This window comes from Hyaena hyaena, unplaced genomic scaffold (assembly GCF_003009895.1).
Source record: "Hyaena hyaena isolate Hyena2069 unplaced genomic scaffold, ASM300989v1 scaffold_207, whole genome shotgun sequence".
Lineage (NCBI taxonomy): Eukaryota > Metazoa > Chordata > Mammalia > Carnivora > Hyaenidae > Hyaena > Hyaena hyaena.
The window spans coordinates 1,823,593-1,835,981 of NW_024080836.1; positions in this window are offsets into that span (position 1 = coordinate 1,823,593).

Below are 12,389 nucleotides of genomic sequence, written 5' to 3' on the forward strand. Positions count from 1 at the left end.
ATTATAACCCGCATTATACGTGGTGTCAATCCAAGCATTTACAGGCTGTTTTGTGTCTTGATTTCAACCTCTTTATCTAGTTTAAAGACTTTTAAACTCCATGAAAAAAGTAAACACAATTATAAATTTAAAATGTTACAGTCCTATGAGACATATAAAGAAGACAAAGATTAGTGACTCAAGGTCACTAATATCCATTTACCAGACATCAAGTATAGCATGTTGCACACTGAAGAGTCGTTTAGTAGGAAGTAAGAACCAGTAATGACCTTTATCAGTGACCTCTCTTCTCATGGATTATAATCTTTAAATACGCTGTTCACTACAGTCGGTCCTGAACACAGGTAAACTTAACATCAACCTCTGAAACACAGTTCAAGGAACAGGGAGTAAAACAGCCTTGCAGAAATCTCTTTCCCACCAAGTTGCCAGTGTCTGAAATTCCCTTCATCTGGAATTAATTCCTTTGACTTGAGGCATTTTATCTAGAAGAGTTCATAATATGAGATAAATATTATTAAGTAAAAGAACACAGCAAATCTTTATCATTCATGAAGATCTTAGTAGGAATATGTTAACCAGTTACTTAGCCATATCTTGGGGGTGGGGGGAGGATGGAATAGTTCACTGTTATCTTATGATGTAAAGAGAAGAAAAGTTTATACTATAAGAAACTGTCTGGTGGGATTTTGAAGTAAAGGAGAACAGGGACCAGAAGAAATACCAAATATTGAATGCTTTGGAACTTGAGGAGAGAGGGTACTGAGAGTTGAGAAAAGGGCATTGAAGAACAACTGTGTGTGTGTGTGTGTGTGTGTGTGTGTGTGTGTTAGAAGGTGTGTACATGAAAAGTACCTACTTTAGGATTTTGCCCTTGGCTAAGCCTTTCTGTGCATAACTAAGTCTTGTCCCTTCTTCTACACATATTATTTAGTCTCTTGTTTAATTTAAAACTCAAGAGAAAAATTGTCCTTAACACTCAAGACATAATCTATGAACTAATACATATCTCATAGCCTTGTACAAAATGTGTTTTTCTCTTCCTTGAGTTTTTATTTCTCTTTTCACATTTTGTTTTATTTTCTGCTTTGTGGCAAATAAAGGAAATACTCATACAACTTTAAAATGCTGATACTGCAGAATTTTTTTGCCTCGAAGTCTGTTTGCACAGATTATGCTTCAGGTAAACACCAAGCACGTTTGTATTTGAGTAGGAATTAATTCAAAGTATTTGCTTCATAAACAATACCATCACCTATTTATTTGCTCACAATCACACTTGGAACTTGGTTTGAACCAGCCATTTTTATATAAGTGGCAGTCTACATCTCAATAATTCTGACAAGCAAGGCCACTTTCTATGTGCCTTTGAGATACCGAGCTAAATTTGAGGGTTTGAGATCGGTTTCCCCTAAGAAAAACACCAGTTTCAATAGATACCCTTGAATGTTTACCAAATTCCAGCCACTGGGAGTCAGTATTGTGTAGTAGTTAAAATCTTGAGTTTTGGCTTCAGCTAGTCAAGGGTTCAAGTCTGACTCTAACATAAATGTGGATTAGTTAACCTAAGCTTTATTTTTTTTAGCTTGCAAAATGGGATAAAATCCATTTCTATTTTAGGCTGTTAGAAAGATTAAATGAGATAATGTGTGCTAAGTTAGTAAACATGGGGCTGGTGCTCATAAAACCCAATAAATCTAATCTTTAGGTGAAAGTAGGTGATACATGGATCCAGTCCAACTTGCTGATGCTTTCCTCCCTTCCTCATACTCTCACCTCACCTCAAACTTTCCTCTCTTACAGATGGGCGTCATGGGCCCAGATGCAGAAAATTGTTAGTTTTTATGAGGAAAATCTTTGGCGTTAAGCCAGGGTACCCAGCATCGATGCTTCTCCCATGCGTCTCCCACTGACATTCTCACTCAGCACTGTTTCAATGTTGCACGTTTCCCTTTTCATCGTCTCCTCTGCTATCTCCTACCGCACTGTCTTCAATGACAATCATATGAACACTACAGACATTTATCCTACTGGTAAGAATATGATGTTGTGAGAAAGAATTAAGTTCCAGAGTCTAGTACATCACTTAATAAATAAAACTTTGCACTGCCAGGGAGTCCTTGGTCTTTATATTCTTATCCTTGAATGTATTGTCTCCTATGAAACTTAATTATTCAATGTAACAAATGTGTATTTCATGAAAGAATCTTTGGTAAATATATCAATTTATCTACAGAGCTACACAGAACAACTCTATTCTTCACATGGCATTAACATTCAGAGACCACACAGTAGTTTATAGTTCGGGAGACAGAAAATACTTTCAAAGAAAGCCACTGTCCCAGGCATATGTGGAACCTTTATTGTGGAATCGACACTTGACCCTGTATCCAGCGTGTTCACTGATCTCAATGTCACTGCTTACATCCAGTCTTTGACAAGCTATTTTGATGACTTCATTCACAAACTATTTTCCTATTCTCATCAATCATTGACTCTAAAAATAAACTAGCCTATAGATTCTTTGGGATCTAGACAGGTTTCACTATATCTTTCTCTCTTAGGAAAAAATAAATTCATGGTAGCTCCACAGTCATGTCTAGGAGTAAGGTCCCCTCTCATCCTTTAGAGCTTTGACACTTTTTCGGGTTGTTAACATATGATGGTCCTATATTCATAAAGATATCACTGATCATTAGGTTCTTCCCAAGATAAATCCCATGGTAACTTCATCTTGAAATGTAAGTAAATGTATTGCATATTCTACAAGCTTTTCATTTGCAGATGAAGGGTTCTTGTATTTGCCCTTAACTTTCCTGGGCAGAATTTCAGAAGCAGAACTCTGGCCTGTTAAGAAGCACAGCTGTACCCTGCAGGTAGAATGAAAAGGTCCTAGATGAGGTCTTGAATGCGTGTCCTTACATGCTTCACACTGCAACCTAATGTGCAGTTGCAGACCACCCCACCTGAGATAATAAATGAGAAATTCTCAGGGCTGTTGAACACTTTGCAAATTTTCACAGTGGATCAGCACAAACTTAGTTAGCACAGGTGTTCACATAATTGTGATTCATTGGAAAAATTCTCGGTGCTCAATAGCCCTCGCACTTTTCCCTCCTAGGTGCTGGTTGAGTGTGAGTATATTGTGAGGAAATGTGCCATGATGTTGGGCTCCACTGGCTCTTGGCTAAAGGATGTTGGGCTGATCAAAAAGAACTGCTAAATGTGTCCAATTCTCTTGGTCCATTTGCTTAAGTTTCTGAAACTGAAGAATGACATGGATTCAATAGTTCAATAGATAGAGACCAGATCCAATATTTAAAAAAAAATCCCTTCTGATATTGGGTAATATTAAGAGTTTTCTGAGACTATTTTTAAAACCATTAAATCTCAAATAATATAGAGGTCTCATTTCTCATTTTTCTTGCATTGTAGCTGCAAGAGGAATTGTGCCCAATCCCATCTAATTGCCAGCTCTGCTCATTTCTTAAGATTGGCCACCATTTAGAACAGGACTGTAAGGTAATCATTCTGAACTCGTGAGACAGCCCACTCTGCCATCAGCCCCATTCAGCTTTAGCTTTTCTGTTTACAGAGCTCACAAAATTACACGACATAAGAGATGCATAGCCTTTAATGCAATGAATTAAATAATTTGGATTTGTTAAAAAACCTGATCACATAGTTAACCAATATTGATTAGGCTCCCACATTGCACTTGACTTTGTGGTAAGTACCCTGAATCTGAGGATAAAGTAAAAGAGAAGGCATCTGCCTTTGTTTCATGTTGATCTGCATATAACTGCTTGACTCTATAATTTTTTTGTAAACACTGAATTGAAAGGATTTTAAATTTCTGTATCTTCCTCTATTGAAAATTGATTCCTCAGGTTTGCCCGCTGCTGGTTCCTATGTCCCTGCCTACATGAAAAAGTGCCTGTCTTCACAATCTATCCAGAATTTCCACTTAAGGGAAGTGATCAAACAGAAACAGATCATACTTTTTTGTTTCTGTTAAACTTCTACTAATATCTTGCAAGTATTTGAGGTATAAGTCTCTGCTGATTTGAATGGATCTGTCGACTTTTTACAACTCCTTTCTAAGAAAAGAGCAAACATGTGCTTTCATCAATTATTTCAAATGATCGACTAAAGACATAAACCTAACCACAGATGCAAAAGCCCTAGTGGTACTTATAACAACCTACTTGGTACCATCTCAAAAGAGAGTCTGGGTCTCTTTCCTGATTCTGAAATACCACAGCTCTTCTGAAAAAAAAAATGTTTTTTCCATTTTCAGATAGAAAAACAGAGCCTTAGTACTGACAGAAATCCCAAATCCTTCATCAGCTACCTCGTGTTCCCCAATGAGACACCAGGCTAATAGATGCATTATAACTAGCAGATGCTGCAGCCCCTCCATCCTTATACTGTCCCCTATTCTTTTATCCTACAGTGGACCAGGATATCTCTAAGATTCCAGCTGTCTGAACTGGAAGCAGACTTGTAAGACCTTAATGTCTCCTTTCCTTTGAATTCTTGCTGAACTTACTGAATCCTAGTGGGTCTCTCTAGATCAGGAAAGCCATTCCATAAAAGAGGAAAAATCACGTCTGAGATACAGTAACAGTTTCATGAAATTTCAGAATTAAAAAAAATCAGAAAGGAAAGGATACAAAAAATAGAGCACCTAATGAGGAAGCACAATGTTTAAATTGTGTTTCCAGAAGATTCTATTGTTCATTCTTAATCTTTATCAGAACTTTGTTTTTAGAGAACGGAGATGAGACAGAGCATTGGAAAGGCAGTGAATCCCTGTAGCAGAAGTATATCTCCAGGTATGCTACTCTCGCCCCTTACACGAGGGAGTATAAACAGATGAAGAATCACTCTCCAACTGAGCGATGGGACAGGGAGAGGAAATTGGTCCAGAGCTAATGAGTAACTTTTGGAGTTTTTGATAAAAATATTAATATTGTGATACTAAAAAGAATCTTTAGTATAGAAATTGTGAAAAACTTTAGGTTGCAAATAATTGCACAAGCAATTCATTATTCATAAATGTCTATTAAATTATGTTTTCGAACATCTGCTTTCACCACACTGAAATTATATAGACTCTGTCTAAATAGAAGTAATATCTGAAGCCAACTCAAACAACAAATTCATGATGTCAAGACCCTTAATGTCAAGATCACCATTTTTTACTGTAGGAAATTCACTTTTAGGGATTATCTAAGCTTATGAAAATATTTGTGAGCCACACAGATCACTGCTGAGAATCGCAATACTAATTATATTTGAAATACCCTTTCATTCACTTGTGAATAATAAATTCACAATTTATTATTGTCATCCTAAAACACAAATTTTTATATTTTTATTCAGTAGTATAAAAAGACTTCTCTAATTTGTTCAGTCTTGTTTCCAAGCTGCAGGTATTAGTTGATGTGTTATCTTTAATAGTGAGTGATATACTATTCCATCCTTACAGCTATGTTCAAGATTTTTTTCGGGCCTGAAAACTAAATACTGATAGCATTTTTTTTAGCTTAACAAGACTTCTTCTTCCCCCCGCCCCCCATCTCTCAACACCATCATGAGTGCTAATTTATGTGATGATTCTGCATATCCTTAAAATTTGTCTCCAAAATATTGCAGCCTTGTTCTGACTTTATCTCCACTTCTAACTTTATATAACTATATACTTTTGGTTACAATTCTTATAGTAAGATATAGTGAGTTTTGCACTGGCCACTAAAATAATACTTAAATCATCTTTATAAGAAATAAAAGGGAAAAGAAAAAAGATGGATTCTTTCTTTTCTGGACTGGGATGCTGGCCTTGGACATCACTAAGACCCGTGGCAAATATTAGAAATATCATACTTTAAAAAAAATCTGTGGGGGGCGTGGGTTCTGGGGAAGATGCCTAAAGATGTTGCATCATTATTTCTTGTGCTAATCTCCCTGACAGTATATGAAACACAAAATAACCTCTCTTGGGTCTGGGATGCTTTTGGTATATCCTCACTGAAAGCAGAGGAATGGACCAGATGGTCTTTTGAGTTCTCCTCCAAACCCCTCACACCTTCATACATGGTCAGAATACAAGAGAGCCAACTTTATTGCCATTTTGAGGAAAATATTCTTGTAGGTTGGCTTCTTTTTCATCCAGATATTGTTTAAGCTGTGTTAACTTGCTTATATTAGGGAGAGCTGAATTTCTGTGGTATTAGAGGGGGAAAAAAGTCCTCTTGCATCAGATTCAAATGTTTTCCAGATCTTCTGGTGGTAATTGACATAATTCATTTTAATGAGTTAGAAGTATTTGAAGAGCTTTCAGTGAAAACATGTGGGGCGGCTCTATAAATTCCTAGGCTTTTAGAACCCTCTCAGTCTCCAGTGTTTCTACATTTGCCATATCCAGTACACTGATAAACAAAAATGATTTATTGTAAAATAGTTATAAGTAAAGAAATGTCCTCTGAGGATACAATAATTGTTTTCATTTTCCTTTCCCCAGTGCCGGTGGTATAATAAAATGCTAATAGATGCAAATTATGCATGATCTTTAATGCATACTAAAGAGAGACCATTTAAAAATCAGGTACCTTTTGTTGGTGAGTAAGCAGTGGAATATTGTTTTCTTTTTAAGATCTCATGCAGACCGGGAAGGTTCCTTTCTGGATTGTCTGCATGTAGGGGCCCACCTCCAGACTGCTGCAGTTGGACATTCCAGAGGACGGGTGGGGGCAGAACAGGGGGAGCAGAAGAGTAAAACAAAAACATCTTTGACTACAAACGATTCCAAAAGGAAACCTTGGAAAGCAAAATAAGCAGCACCTCCACACGATGGCCACTGCGACTTAAAGAAGAGAAAATTGAAATACATGAAAAATCAATGAGGTAATAATTAAATTGTGGGGCACAACGTACAGCAGCCAGGACACTGCATGCATTTGGTAATGGAGACAGGGGACTGAAGTCATCAGTAGTTAAGAGGGAGCAAAGAACAGCCGTCATCTTGAAGCTAATTTCATGATGAGACACTAAAAAACACATACCTGCTACAGTATAGCAGGATATTTATAGGAGGTTAAAGATACAAATTAAAGTCCAGGAGCCTATACATTCCTGATTACCCAGCATTCTTAAATCAGTTCTCCTCAGTCTCACACCTGGGGTCTCAGCTGCGGTGTAGCTGTCATTTACGCTACCCATGGCCCACGATTGATGACAGTCATTCGCTGATGAAGCTGTATACATCATTTCTGTCCGAGCTGCACTGGCCAGATGGACCCTGACCATCCATCGCCTGTCAGGGACGCATCTGTTCACACTGCTGCTAGGGGTACTAACAAGTCATTGGCTTTCCAAAAGGACAGTGTCAGCTGGATAGGGCACAACATAAAAACTGGTGTTGTGGGGCTTTTCTTTCTTTCTTTCTTTCTTTTTTTAATCAAGAAACAGTCCCCCCCACCCCCCACCCCGCTCTTAACAGAGGATATATCGCATTAACTTAAAAAAAAAAAAAAAAAAGTAGAGGTACGGGTATCCAAAAGTCAAAGACACTTTATCAACTTCATATTAATAAAGCAAGTTGGTTTTCCTTCTTAGATTTGTTGTTATTGGTCCTGTGTTAATATCATCCATCTGAGTTTATGACATTAGAATGTTTGTGAGGATCCAGGGAGTTTCATTATCAATATTTCTTTCTATGATGAAAAGTCATTGATGTTTGTGGACTGTTAATTTCCAAATACAGGTTACTGTTGTTACTTGTTTTACTTCTTTGTATTAAGTACAGTTTTCTCCCTGGCTGAAATAAAATGTAATCCAAAGAAAGTTTTCAATAAATTTCCATAAATCTAACCAATAACAAGATTGTTCTAATCCAAAGAAAGTTGTCTAATGCATTTCCATAAATCTAATCAGTAGTAAGATAGTTCAAGTTTGATAAAGATCGTATTTCCATTTTAATTTGTTGCCTCTTTAAAATGTGTCTGAAAGGAAAGGAATTGTTTTCTCATCAGGATGAAGCAATACCTGGGAGATAATTAGTCCTTGTGTGTCAGGAACCAGCAGGGCACTGTCCCTCTATTACTTAATTTCTCTTCAAATCCCTGTGAGGTGGAACCCTTATCATTCCCATGTTCTAGATCAAGAAACTAATAAAGAGTTAAAGGATTCACACCCAGTGTTAGCAGAAGAGCTGGGATTTGAGCCCAAAGTAGCTCAGAAACCGAAGTCCAGAGGTTAATTTCTTTTTGATTTGAGCTCCTAAAAAAGATCTTCAAATACGGATCAAAATAGTCATTACTGCCCAGCATCCTGACACCTTTTCTAAATTCTTACTTTTGTTATAAAAACACGATTATGTTGCCTCGGCAAAAAATTGACGAGAGATTTTGAGTTGAGCAAGAATGAGAACATGAGTCAACATCAGACAATTAACTGGTTTCTTTTCAAAATTAAAAACAGAATTCAAATTTTACAATCTACTTTGTGATACAGAGATAAATTTCAAAGTTCATAATCAATACCCACACAAATGTTTTTAAGTGAACAGAAGTTTAAAATCTACTCAAAATGATGTTGAAGAAAGCAGAGCATGTGACATGACCAGTCTTCAACAGGTGTGCAAAGCATAGATGACCATTAGTATGGATGTGAAAGGGAATGAGTATTTGTAGATATCCTTAGAATAAAATTGATTTATAAGTACATGTCTCAGAGTTTCCGGCTCTTTATTTGCTTCAGTTTCCTGGTTTAAAAAGTGAAAAAAATGTGCATTTTTTTCATCAATGGAATTGTGCTTTGCAAACTTGGGTAAAAACTTACTGTAAATACAAAGAACCTAATTTTGCTAGATGGAAAACTGATAAAGGGATGAGGCCATTTTCAAGGTCACAGAGGAGGCATTTCTCTATTGGCAACATGAGGCATATTGTTGAAAAATATGAGTGACTATAAACCTCATTTTGGCTGTCGGCTTTGGCAGCAGCAAGAGATCTGCAGGGAAATTTCTCCATAATTCTCCATTTTGGCTTCATAAATTGGCAAACTACATGGTTTTTCTTGCTCTGAGGGTCTTAACCTCCAATTAATTTACTTTGCTCTTTTTCTTACAATTTTTCTTCCTGTAGAAATATGGTAAAACTTTGAAACAAAACTAAATTGTCTTGATGTCTTCCACTGTTTTAAGTAATAAGCGAATATATTTTTATAAAGAAAGTTTCTACAAATATGTATAGTAAGTCTATATATACTGGTTGTCATTCTTGGTTGCTCCTACATTCAAATATGAATGGTCCATGATATAAAGGAACTTATAATCCCTAAAATGAGAAAGTAATATATACAAATAACTGCAAAAGGCTAAAATATAATTAAATTATAAACATAAAGTATTATAAAATTTGAAATGGGATTTCTTACAGTTGGGATAGTCAAAAAAAAAAAAAGCTTTGTGGAGCAGGTAGTATTTGAAATGAGTCTCTTTTTTTAATATTTTATTTTTAAATAATATCTATACCCACTATGGGGCTTGAACTCACAACCCCAAGATCAAGAGTCACGGGCTCCACTGACTGAGCCAGTCAGGTGTCCCTTGTAATGAGTCCTAATGAATCAATTTAGGAACTTAATTTGTATTGGACAACAGGCAGTATCTCAGGCAGAGGAAGCAGGTTTTTTTTTTTTTAATGTTTTATTTATTTCTAGGAGAGAGAGAGACAGCGTGAGCAGGGGAGGGTCAGAGAGAGAGGGAGTCACAGACTGAAACAGGCTCCAGGCTCTGAGCTGGCAGTCAGCACAGAGCCCGACGCGGGGCTGGAACCCACGAACCGCGAGATCATGACCTAAGCGAAAGTCGGACGCTTAACTGACTAAGCCACCCAGGCGCCCAAGAGGAAGCAGGTTTAACACAGGGCTGTGGGTGGGAGAACTTCAGAAGAAGACATAATAGTGAGGACACTCATTTGTCTGTATTTGCATTTGTATACTACTTATAATAGATGTTTTGTTAATGTTTCCTAAATGTGCGAGTGAATAAATGAATGTTAAAAATTAGTTAAAATCTTTAAGAGTCTTGTGTATATATGAGTTACAATTTACAATCCCATCATAAAAAAACAAAAAGCTCTATTGTGAAAGGTAGAGACTATTCCTTTCAAAAATGTGCGTATCTTGAAAAGGCCTGGCACCTACGAATACGTACATGGTGAGTGGGCCTTTGCAGAAGTGGCTATAGGTGGGGATCTTGAGTTGTGAAGATTATTTTGAACTATCCAGGTGTGCCCAACCTAATCAAACCTAATCAAACGAGTTCTTAAAAGTGAGAATATTTCTCCACTTTGTTCAGAGGGAGACGTGAGGGGACTAAGTGTGACATAGAGACGACGCTGCTGGCTTTGAAGGTGGAGAAAGGAAGCCAGGAGCCAAGAATGAAAGCCTCTGAAAGCAGGAAAGAACAAGAGGGGAAAATGGATTCTCCCCCAGAACGTCCAGGGAGGAATGCAGTTCTGCCAACCCTTTCATTTTTACGTCCATCTGACCCATGTCAGACCCTGACCTACACATAATGAATGTGTGTTGTTTTAAGCCACTAAGTGTGTGGTCATGCATTAAGGCAGATACATCTATTTTGTGTTGTTTGGGCATACCACAGTTTATAGGTCCACCAGGATATTTTCAAACATTGGGTTGCCACCTAGCAAGGCCATGATGAAAATGTGGGTCTAAAATTTGGTATCAAGTTTGAGGAAGACAAAGGAATTTATTACTCAAATGCATATAACATATTTTGTTATTAAATTAAGTGATACACTGAAGTGTCTGTGTTAGCTCATATGCTTAATTCTAAGTAATAAAATTAATGCTAGGATATGGGGAATTTTTCACATTGGTCAAGATATAGTTTGAGCTTCTGTTTTGTAATTTTGTGATCTATTTTGCCTTTGATTAACCATATTTCTTAAGCAAAGAAAATATTTGACAAATAAATCAGCAAAATTATTGAGTTAGATTTTGTGGAACTGTGCCTATTCTATCTTGTATAATCCTCAGTGACTTTGACCACAGTCCAGTCAAAAATTGTTTGATTTGAGTGGTAAATTCTGTATAAATATAGCTTAAAAATTGAGTGTCCTGTCCTATTAATCATCCGTTCAAAATAAATGGCTATTCAGTATGCCAAACTTCTGTTTATATTTGGTTGAATTAAGATATAGTATTGTTTGTGGTGTAGCCCACCAGAAGTAGATAGAATTTACCTGGTAAATTTAGGCAATACGTATGGTCATTTCAAAGAAAGTTTAGGAAATATTTTGCTTAGACTGGATTTTCTTTTCTACAAAAATTAGGAAAAACTGAGAGAAACGAATATAAAAATTTGTGTCCAAGTCACTTTTCATAATGGAGTTTGTGGTATACCTCCTACACTGAGTAAGCAGGCAAGGGAAATAATGGATGGTGGTTTTGTTAATAAGTTACTACCTGACAGCAACATTGCATCAGGAGTACTGCCTCTGAGCTCTCTGGCCAGTGGCCTTCAGGTTCACGCACAGCCAGGCGGCCTGCAAACCTCTCTTTGGCTTCATTTGCTGTGCATACAAGGTTCTGTTTGTTGAGTTTTCTTTTCACTTCCAAGTTCATATGGAAGGAATTTCTTTTTTAACTCTGTATCACACAGGTCTCAATTCCACTGTCCAGTTATCTGCTTCTTCACCTCTGAATCACCACAGAGCTGCTCAGAGAGTGAGATTAAGTCAGCTGAGCAAGATGTTGTGCCTTGGGATGCTAGATGGGATGGCCAAACTTCTTGCTGCTCCAGAAACACTCCAGGAGCCCTGTGGGAAGTGCACAGCCCACAGAGACCTGGGCAGACCTCAGGTTAATCTCACATGGGAAAAACAGACTCCAAGCCAGTCACCAATGACACATTAAAATACTCAACTAACCACATTTCCTTTTGGGTTTGAACCCCGAGCTGGGCACAGATTTCACTCGGCCTTATTACAGTGGAAGCAGTCTTTTTAAGTTCTGTTTGTTTCTCTTACACAGCGCATGACAGGAAAAGTCTGCAGTCTTAAATGCAAAGTGTGACTGGACATAAGCAATGGCGACTCTTACTGGACGCTGATCCAAACTGTTACCTGCTCCCATGGAACCTGCTGATTTTACTTCTGATTTTTCCTGTGTGTGAGGTTAAAACAAAAAATAAAACAGGGGTGCCTGAGTGACTCAGTCGGGTAAGTGTCCAACTCTTGGTTTCGGCTCAGGTCACGATCTCGGGGTTTGTGAGTTCAAGCCCCACCTCAGGCTCTGCCCTAACAGCATGGAGCCTGCTAGGGATTCTGACTCTCTCTCTCTTTCACACTCTCTGC